An 8111-nucleotide genomic window follows, 5' to 3' on the forward strand; every position below is an offset into this window, starting at 1 on the left:
TATAACATAAAATATCTGTGTGTCTGTATGTATAGCGAGTCCAATTTTAAATTCACTTGGTGCTCATGTCAGGATTAGGAGGATAATGTTTTCTAAAATAGGCCGATCAGTCTTGGCACAGTCCTTTTATCCAATGCAAACAGAACAACTCGGTTTCAGCTATATTAAAAAGACACCAGAAGAATCCAGGTGGGTCTTGTGCTCTGCATATTTAATGCTGCACACATTTAAAATGAATTAGGTGGCAAATACACAACTTAGTAAAAATGCAAAGCATGTAAGCATCTTTTCTGCTTATAATCCACAGGACAGCCGTAACTTTAAAGCCACCTGACTAATATTTTGTAGGGACCCGTGAGGCATGGACTCCATCAAGATCCATGGATTGTTTGTCCAGCACATTCCACTGATGCTCAATCTGCTTGAGATCTGGAGAATTTGGAGACAGAGCCAACACCTTGAATTATTTGTCATGTTCCTCAAACAATTACTGAACCTTTTTGAGGTAAATGTGGTCTGCAACAATGTTTAGGTAGGTTTTAGGTTTTAAAGTAACATCCACATGAATGCTAAGACTCAAGGTTTCCCATCAGGTCATTGCTCAGAACATCACACTGCCAGTGCATCCTGGTGGAAACGTTTCCCCAAGTAAGTGTCAAATATTCATCAGACCATCTCGTTTGTGGGATCAGAAAAGATGGGCTTACCTTCCCTCCCTGAGCACATCCACTAGTCCTGGGCATCCAATGACCCTGTAGATGTAGAGATAGAAACTGGCTCTGGTATGTTTAATTTCACTAGTAACGTTTATGTGATGCAAAAAGATGCACAAAGCCAGACCGTATGTATAATATTAGGGTTTGGGGTTGTCAAATTCTATAGATATTTTAAACATTCTAGCTTTGGTGAAATAGACATGATGTATAAATTCACACTGAATGAATGAGTGTCATAAACAGTCAGGGGAATTAGGTACAAATCTCCTCTTACTGGTTTGCTGATATCTCCTCCACCCACAAGGACTTAGACAGAATCAAAGGACTCTTAAAGTAGAAGAAGAATCGGGTTGTAAATAAGAGGAATTGTTATGAACTGGTGATTGAAAAAGTGTCAGTAAGTGCTTCATTAGGTAAACGGGAAAACTATGGAGCTTGTCAATGCTGGGCAGAAGGAAAGAAAAAAAAAGACAACTCTCGTATTGTGCTACGTACAATTTGGCTACTTGATGAGTTTTAGAACTTCTGAGATTATCATTTTTTTTATTTAAGGAAAAATAGTAGAGACAACAAAGTTCAATTTGTATTACTTTCAATTTATGTTTTGTACAGATAAAAAAAAATATCACCTATCTAATAATCTCCCAGACTGGCCAACAGGGGGCAGTACGCCTTTGCAAAAAATGTGAAGTGAGCTTTAATCCCTGCAGCCTTAAAAGCCATCAGAGATGTTTTATATGCTTTAATATTTTCTATTTATCCTAGAGATTGTAATGTTTAAATTGTTTGCCCGACTCAGTGATGTGTCTCCTTAATGCAGAATTCATAAAACCTAATAGTTGTGAATAAAGCATCAGGAGCAAAGAGTAAAATCATTTTCTTTGGTGTTAAAGTCACAGCTTGACTTATCTTTCAGTGTAAAAAAGCACTGAATTATGAGCCGACAAGGTTTGTGTCAAATATTACAGAGCTTCATTTCAGTTCCGGTCGGTAAAGCTGTCACTCCTGAGATATTACTTATTTCAGAAACAAACATGGGCTCCAATGAGAGAGGCACAATAAACGCAAAATCTGATTTGTAACAGAGCCAAGACACAAGGCTTGTGAAAATGGACTCGCATTTCTCAACCTCTTCAGCGTTGTTTATCAATCGTTTTATCAATTCATCATCATTTCTCCATCATCACACCGTCCATCAGTGGAGACAGAAGCACTGCTGGATTTATGTCTCTATAAAGTGAATTGTCTGAGAATTTGACCGTTGTGTATAAGGAGCTCATAAGAGTGATTGAAACACAGCCTGCAGCTTGAATAGGGAGAAATGAATAAAGCAAGGACTTAACATGGATGAAACTGTATGAACAATTTACGCTGCGAGTGAGTAGTGTTAATGTCATAGAGGTGATGAACTAAAACACAACGCACACAGTAGATTTGAATACGGTTTGTGTAGATATCAGACGGTCCTCTTGAAGAAAAGAGGGTTGTATGAGACTTTTTAATAATTTATTTATGAATCATTTCTTTCGGCCGTGAATTAATGGCACAGGAATTCAGTGAGTCCCTGGAGACGGAGAGTCCCTCCAATAGGATGTCATGAGGGACGAGGCTGTGGAGCCCACGTCAGATCCAACACAAATGGAGCCACCATTCTGGAAATCTCTCTCTCTCTCTCTCTTTCTCTCTCTCTCTCTCTCTCTCTCTCTCTCTCTCTCTCTCTCGTGCTCTTACTCCACACGCTCGCTTTCTTTATCTCTCTCTCCATCAGTCTTTAGAGTCAGTTCCCTTCTCGCAGCTATGTAGTTAGGTGCATTAGGTGTTCTCGCTCACTCTCTCTTTCTCTCTCCCTCTCTCTTTTTTCTCTTTTTTTCTTTTACTCTCTCACACATCTACCCATAGACATCTACTCCCTATCAGGCTGTCTCTGTTTTCTAATTTCTCTTCTAACCTCCCTCATTGCTGTATTCCTCTTGAGAGTTTCCACTTCATGTGCAACAACTGGTAGCTCTCCCCCTTTTTCTCCTCCTCTTCTCTTCTCTTGTGTGGAAGGTCCGCTTATCTTCCAGCACCTGTGCTTTGAAGGGTGTTGGAGTGCAAAGTAGGGAGGGTGGGGGGTTCCTATGGTTTTTGGGTGCAAGCCAAGGAGGCAAGAGGAAGCCACGAGGTTTAGAGCTTCTTTACGGCGTCATCATCATCAGCGGTAGCAGCGACAGCAGCTTCAGCAGCAGAGGCGGCAGAAACGACAGAATAGGCAGCGCATCCCTCAGTCTAGCGCTCACTCCGCTGCTCGAGAGGAACAGGAGAAGAGGAGCTTGTGGCTTTGTGCTCGGTCTGAGAGCTGCAGAGAAAAGAGAAACAGAGTAACAGGGAGAGACTGACAGGGTAAGACGCTTCCTTGGACTGGGGATCTGAGCCAGTTCTTTTTTCTCCACTTTGCCTTTTGTTCCTTTGTGAAGAGTCCCACTAAGGTGGGGTGGTGGTAGGGGGGTCTCGTGCCGGTGGGTATTGTTTGAGCCGACTGCCGCAGATTTGTGTAATCAGGGCGGTGGATTCTTTTTTCTGGATTTGTCAGCTGTGTGTACCGTATTAACATATTCATGGGATTCTTGCCCCTTCGATTGAACAGTGATCCTTAGCAGCTTGGAGGAACCAGGAGAAGAGCTTTTAGGATTTTCACTTTCATCTACCATGTATGTCGGTTTGTCTGAAATTTTCCACAGGTTGTTGTTGTTGTTGATGTTATTGTTGTTATTTTGTGGTCCAATATTGAAAGAAGGGGAAGTACAGAAATGGGAGTGAAGACAGCAAGTTTGATCTCTATATGTTGACACTAAGTAAAAAAAAAAAGATGCTACAGGACAAGCCTGAGCACTTGAGTTGATCCTAAGAATCCTCAATATCTTTTCCTGGCCTGATGCATCTTGTAGCATGAAGAACCATCAGGGCATCTTAATTTAGATCTCAGATTAGAATTTCGATATAGATTTACAATTTAAATAATGGGAAAAAGGTCTTCCACAGTCCCAATAATGTTAGTACTATAAAAACAAAACAGGTGATAATGTGTGAGTGATGTTCTAGATGTTTGTACAGCCTGTTTCCTGAGACAACTTTACCAAAATGATTAGCAGTACTGCATGTACTAGATGTGACTGCTGGATGAGAAACACCTTTAAAGATCCTTGCATGAATCTGCATTTGAAAATAAGGGGACAATTATCGTTAAGATGGTAAGATACAATCCACATTTTTGTGGATAGAGAAAGGTGTACAGATTCCAGTAGACTGACCAAAAAAAAAAAAAAAAAACACAGCTCAGTGTTGCTGTCCATTTTTTTCCACTTCCATTTTGGAGCTGGTGCACCCCTCAGAAAATGAGAGTCGTAATAACAGTCATTGTTCCTTTTTTCTGACAGCCGTCATTCCATTCTGCCCCCCCCCCAAACGATCTGTAATTTGCCTCCTGCTGCTAATGGATTTTCTGTATGACTCTCTCTCTCTCTCTCTCTCTCTCTCTCTCTCTCTCTCTCTCTCTCTCTCTCTCTCTCTCTGTGTGTGTGTGTGTGTGTGTGTGTGTGTGTGTGTGTGTGTGTGTTTGATGAGCATGTTTGACTCGGTGGGCTGACGGCAGTTGACTGTTAATGTGGCTTGCAGGAGTTAAGGTCTGGAGGGTGAATGGCAGGAATTAGAAAATTTCTAAGTCATTGAGTAAAATCTGGGCATTTTTCCATCTCTGTGTCCACCTGCCACCCTTCATTACTTTTATCCACCCATCCATTTATCCAAGCATCCATCTATCATTCTATATCACACTGAATACACATGTAGAATTGGACTAAGCCACAAATTGCTCTGTCATTTTCAGCATCCTTGGATCCTGGCTTGTGTATCTCCCTGTCATGTGGAGCCTCTGTGAACATCTGGAAAAACCCACAACTGCTACCAGATGAGTCTCCAGTTCACCATTCAGGTAAGACTTTTGCCTGGCTTTACCTTGCGAGAGGAGCACAAATCACTCCTAGCTCACTCGCCAAAAACAAAAAAAAACAAAAAAACAAAACCAAACCCCACAAATCCAAAGTGTGTTCATTTCTGTCTACAGATGCAACATTTGGCTGGCTTGCCTTGTGAAAAAATGCCTCATCTTCAATCAGTCCCCCCCCTAGAGAGAAGGTCTCTGGTGTTGGCCTGTGTGCCACGGTGGATGTATGAGTGTCAGGCACTTCCCTCCTCCCTCTTCTTTCTGAGGCTCTCTTCGGTGACGGGTATTCTTGGGTGGATAATACGGATCACGTTGTTATTGCTTAAGAATACGCGTAGTTGAGGAGAGTCATTTTCGACCGTGCCTTCAGGGAGCTGACCTCGGCTTAACCGCTCTCCAGACGTCCTAGCCGAGCACTGTTGTTAGAGGAGGGGGGAAAAAAAGAAGGGAAAAGAGTGAACGTTTCTATCGAGGTTCATTTATCAGTGCAGCAGATAATCATTTCCCCAGCGTTTGCATTGATTTCTCTACGGCAAGCCTTCATGTTGTTATTATTCCAGCGTTCTAGCGAGGTGTATCAGGAGGCTGGCATTTCCTGCTTGCCGAGACTTCATCCGTATCCGCTGTGCATTTATATTTCTCCCACCATCTCGCTATCATCCATCCTGCCAAAGTGATGTTTTATGTAGTGCTATTCAACCACTCTGCATTCTGCATTTCACACAATTTGCTTGGTTTGCTTAGGGGGTGGTGTGTGGGGTAGTGGTGATGGTGGTGGGGGGGTTACAGCCTGTTTATTCTTTACTCTCTTCAGGGAGCGTTTCAGTGTGCACACGCCATCTCGCCTCTCTGATGGGAATGCATTTACTGCTTTTTATTCTTGGGCCTTTAAAGGCTCTGCGATCCCTGGACTACGCTGAGTGCACACTCACCCTGATGATGAGAAGGCACAAAATGCATATGAAGGCCTCATTTAGACAGACAAAGATAATATATTTTATAGCACAGCTTGAGAAATAGTGAAACGCCGTATTCTACTCAAGAAATCCAGACACATAGCTGAGTCTATCTAGCATTCTTCACACGGCCCCTTGTGACTGCCTCTATACAGCTGAAACGTCTTGAACGGCTTTCCTCCTACTGATAAAAAGCCTTTACGCAAAATGATGTGCTCTGTAAAAACACTAATTGCATTTTAATGATGCTCACCAAACGTCTGACGTGTGTTTCTGAAGCCCAGTGAAGCCTGTGCCACATGATAATGACCATCACTTTCCATATAGTCGGCCCATTTAAATGCCATCACATTCATCTTCAAAAGCATAATATATTAACCAAAGAGCAGCGATTCATTACGCTCAATCAAATAACTCGGAAGTGGAGCATCTTACTTATATCAGTAGTCCTTATTTGTTATGGATTATAGAGTACAGAACCAAAGACTTCTTCTTTTTTTTTTTTTGCATTCAGATTAATTGTAGTTCATTTGTTTAAGATGAAAATGAAACTGTTCTGCTTAAGACCAGAGATTTAATTGATTAAGCTGTGAAATAATATAGAAACATCTTAAAACCAGACACATGTAAAGTGCTGGCCTAACCAATATTTTACAGATCGTCCCTTCTTACCGTCTTACTTCGTGCAGCTACAATGCCGCAAATAGTTTTTCTCAACTCAATTCTAACAAACGTCCAAGTATGACCGCACCATGAAAGATTTCTCGCTTTGTTCCTTAAAAAAAGGATAAAAAATTAGCATCTTAACGTACACATCCGTTCATTAATGAAATTCATTCTTAGTTCTCAAAGTGCAAAACTGCCCAGAAACCAAAAGTGCAAGTAAAAAAAAAAAAGAAAAAAAAAGAAAGAAAGAAATAATTTCAATAAACTGCTTAATTTATTTTTTTTTTTAAGATCTGTCCATGATCCAGATAGCAATTAAAGACATCTTGAACATTTAAATAGCTGCTTTGTTAGTGCAGAGTGGAATATAGATTGAAGGTAGAGTTCCCCAGTGAATAATTACCGCGGTAAAATTTAAAAAAAAAAAAAAAAAAAGGATTTAAATTAATTCCTTTTTTAAGAGGCTAAAACACCACTCTGGTTATTTCCACAGATGAAATTAAAAGCATTGTTAGAATGTTATTAAGCATTTTGAATGGGGGGAAGCAGTGAAGTAGAATCAATTGCTCAAAAAGCGCTGGAGCAAGGTGATTGGAGTATGTTGATGAATTCTTAATACAGACATCAATATTTCTGATAGACTTCTTTTTACTCACAGCTAATTGCACTAAAACGGATTGAAACGACAAATTCTCTGTCAGCAAACTGCTTATATGCAGTGTTTAAGTCAAAGTCTTAGTATACATTCCACTTTTAATCAAAGTTAGAAGCTGAGACTCCAGATTAGATGATTCATCTGGACTCCAGTGTTGAGGGTTCATCAGGGTTCAGTTTTGAAGGTTCATATTCTTGATTAATCATCTGATAAAAACCTACCGGAAGTTTCTCTAGGCCTGATCCGAATGTGAGCTGTCTCCCAGTACTGAACATGACACAAGCTTCTGCCAGATTCAGACACCTGGATTATGGAGAACTAGATTTTAGGGGTACAGAGATTATGACTATTAATAGATTATTTATTTCTTATTTTCCCTTTCAAACCAAATTCATATTTTTAATTGTCGTTTTATTCTTAGAGTCTCGCTTCTACTGTAACATCGTACCATTTGCAGTATATGTTTATTAAAATGACTTATGTACTGTACCAGCTTTTTGTGTAAAGATACATTGTGTAACGACTTGGCCATGTACCGACAGTCAGTTTAACCATACGTCATGCACAGCCATACGTCGTGCATTTGTCTTATTTAAGAGGACATCCTGTTGATCATTATTTAAGGTTGAAATACTGCCCAATGGAAACTGATTCAGATATGAATGTACTACTTTGTTGTCATTACATGTTACTGTGATATGAAAATGTAATCTCGGTACAAGCCTGCTACTGTATAGACAGCATAACATGTTTAGCATAACAGTGCAATTTCTCATGATGCCTTTTAAAGAAAATCCATGTCTGCTTTTTTTCTTCAATAAATGCACAATTTAAGACTCGTGCACTGCTAGTCCATCTTTTTTTGTCCATCTTTCCCACTTATTATGTTTTGAACTTACCACGGTTTCAAGTTTTAATGCCAAAAGGATATCATGAATTATTTGCCTAAACCTCATGGCCAAATGCAAAGTGTTCATGGACTGATTATGCAATTGTAAACTTTGACTGTATCTTCCAGTGCAGTTAAGACAGCCATTATTAACTGGTTAATAAACTCATGGAGCTTCATAGAGGTATGTGAACTTTGCTCTGTGCTCAAGATTTTTATTCCTATCATGCAGCATCGCATGTATTGG

The 8111-nt window shown here is 40.2% G+C and overlaps 1 long non-coding RNA gene across 1 annotated transcript; it reads left to right on the top strand.

Annotated features, from left to right (window-relative positions):
- The first annotated feature begins 2461 nt into the window (after positions 1 to 2461).
- Positions 2462 to 7810, top strand: LOC113642931. The gene is made up of 3 exons (XR_003440681.2): positions 2462 to 3098; positions 4582 to 4686; positions 4819 to 7810. It is a non-coding gene; the product is annotated as an uncharacterized LOC113642931 (long non-coding RNA).
- The last annotated feature ends 301 nt before the right edge of the window (positions 7811 to 8111 follow it).

The sequence above is a fragment of the Tachysurus fulvidraco genome, chromosome 11, assembly GCF_022655615.1.
Source record: "Tachysurus fulvidraco isolate hzauxx_2018 chromosome 11, HZAU_PFXX_2.0, whole genome shotgun sequence".
Lineage (NCBI taxonomy): Eukaryota > Metazoa > Chordata > Actinopteri > Siluriformes > Bagridae > Tachysurus > Tachysurus fulvidraco.